Source organism: Bactrocera neohumeralis, unplaced genomic scaffold, assembly GCF_024586455.1.
Source record: "Bactrocera neohumeralis isolate Rockhampton unplaced genomic scaffold, APGP_CSIRO_Bneo_wtdbg2-racon-allhic-juicebox.fasta_v2 ctg1279, whole genome shotgun sequence".
NCBI lineage: Eukaryota > Metazoa > Arthropoda > Insecta > Diptera > Tephritidae > Bactrocera > Bactrocera neohumeralis.
Genome location: NW_026089677.1, coordinates 23,062 through 25,965, shown reverse-complemented (window position 1 = coordinate 25,965; position 2,904 = coordinate 23,062).

Below are 2,904 nucleotides of genomic sequence, written 5' to 3'. Positions count from 1 at the left end.
AAGATTTGGACCGGACGCTGCTGCAAAATTTAGTGCACTCGATGCCAAACCGTATTTTTGAAGTTATAAATAAAAATGGAGGACCAATAAATTATTAAAAATTAAATAAATGTAGCCTTATTAAAAATTAAGTTGATGCGTTTAAACGAATATGTGCCTGTTTTTGCTATTTGATTTAAAATGCAACGGTTTAAATATAACAACAACAACAAAAGTGGGGGTTTGCACTCAATACGAATTTCCGTTAGTTTAACAAATAATATGAGAGAGAATTTGTTGTAATTAGTGCAATGCAAAGAAAGAGAGAAGTTAGCAAAATTAAAACTAAGAGTGCGTTTATACGTATATGTGGCACTGTACTAATAGCTACTGTTTTTCCAATAAAATAATGGTTTTACTTGTTATTGCTTTTTTATTATAAAATTTTTAATTTATATATGTATATTAAACTTAAATTATTATTAAAACATCAAAAAAAATATATATACTGAAATAATTGAGTCAAATAAATGTCCCGTCGAAAGACTAAGGACAATGCTAAGATCCGTTTTTTTAATAAATTAAATACAAATGTTTAAAATGTTTTATTATTTATTATTTATTAAAATTGTACGCGACGAAAGAAAGGTTTCGTGTGTGTCAATTGGATTTCAGCTTAAGATAATTTACAAAGAGAATGAAAATCTTGGTTTTGGCTATTGGCTATTGTTTACATTAAAATGAGTGTGCAGTTGGTCGCTTGATTCATTGGATGAGAGCTTATAGATTATTTGGTTTGTATAAGCGAAGACGCTTAAGGCGCGATCGCCACTGAATATCGGTCATTTGTTTACATTAAATTCTCTGCACAGCAAAAATGATGCGCAGCTCTTGTTATTTGTTTACTTGACTTTAATGGATGGGTGTGAGAATGAATGTGTCACCAAAATACTGATGCTGCAGTAATTGGATATTAGTAGATGGATGTGAGAGTGAATATGTCACTATATATATTTATATATATCAAAAATCAAAAATGTTAGTTTAATTTATGTTTTCATTATTCCTTATGATTCTTGGTCACAGAAACCTGCCGGAAATGCCTCTTTTTAACAACTTGAAAAGCTTTCCTTATTTCAGCTTCCGCATTTACGGATGGTTTTCCAATTGCTTCTGAAATAAATAAAAATCGATATACATGCATATATGTATATAATGTTTTGTCCTTAATAAATATTTTAATTGTCCTTACTTTTAATAAGGGTATAAACATAGCTGAAATCCTTTAAGCATTTTTTGTGGGCTATTCCATCTATGTTATATTCAAAGCAGAATTTATGTACGTGCCAAAACCTTTTCAAAATTTTTTGCAACTTCTCCTTGCAGTAAATATTGTATTGCTGAAATGTAAAAAGTTTAAAATGAAATTGGGTTAGACTTTCAACATAAGCAGTTATTTTATGATATAAATTGTATAACTCTTACATAGCACTCTCTATTTTTTTCCGTTATCTCCGCCTCTAACTTGGTAATATCCGCATCTGTCTTAATTGGAAATTTGGAAATAGCAGAAGAAGTTCCTTTCTCTTTTTGAGACAGCTTCTCCAATAATACCGAATGTTCGGCCAAAATATTAATAATTAATTTATTTTGGTTGTCAACTAATTCTGGAAAAATAAATGAACGTGGGTATGTTGATAATGTTTATTTGATTATAAATATGTAAATATGTCATATCTTAAACATACCTGTCAATTCCGCAATATTATCCGTCAGTAATTTTTCGAGGTTGCTGCATTTATTGCAGCCATAATTGGAGCTATCTAAGTAATAAAAATTGCGAATGTAATTAAAAGAACAAACAGTATAAATTTAAAAATCAGTAGTTCCCTTACCTACAAATGATTGGGGTATTCCAGCGATCATCCAGCGAAGCTTTCCAGCTGTTTCCATTTCTATAGTTTTGCTTATTTTGATCAAACTCAAATATGTAAGTAATATTTTACACATTTATTTTTATTTAGTAACCAATTTATTAATGTCTTATAATTTCGGCTATTGACTAACGACTGACTTGAGCTTCGCTCAGGACAGCGAGTCGAAATCTTAGCTCTAAGCTACATAAACAGTATGTAAGTTATGGGTTTACTTGTCGAAAGTAAAAATTATCTTCTTACGACCTTTATTGTTCAACCGCTCGCTTAACTCTGAACTTAACAAATTTTATAATTCTTATGGTAACTTAATGCGCTTGCAGTTCTGCTGACATCGGTTCCCACGTTCCGCTGGATTTCCAGAGAATCACGCCACACTGCGCTAGATTGCTTTAAATGTTATTGTTGCTAACTCCTCCCCTCTTAAAATCAATTGTCCTCAATTGATCAAAAATATAGTAAGTTGTCAAAATTGAAGTATGTTATGGGGTTTGCTGTTTTTGGTACTATTTCTGATACTGCTGGGTCCTTACACTTGGACGATGTTTCTGATGTAAAGCTTGTTTGCAGGATTATCTTCTTTCTCCTATGGCAGAAGAATATTATTGAAAAAGCTGCTAGTGTGAGAATGGCCATGATTGCCACAGAAGTTTGAGTGGTATTCGTATTAGTCTGAAGGCAATCCAAACGTTTTATGTTGTCTATGAATAACTCGTGGATTGATTCCAATGGCAAAAGATTTATTCTTTCCTTTTCCGCTGGAGCAAATTGTGTTCTGACTGGTAACGCCCCGGTTAAAAGCGTTTCGCCATTGTAGAAAGAATCGTTATTTATTTTTATGGTAAGATTGCTGAATTTTACGACGAATGTGCCTGCAACAGACATTTCTTCCAGGCTATTATTTACGGTACCATTAAAGTTGTTTAGTAGAATTAGTCCAGGTTGAAGTATTTCTATTGGTTTAACATGATTTGCGTTGCTATATTGACGG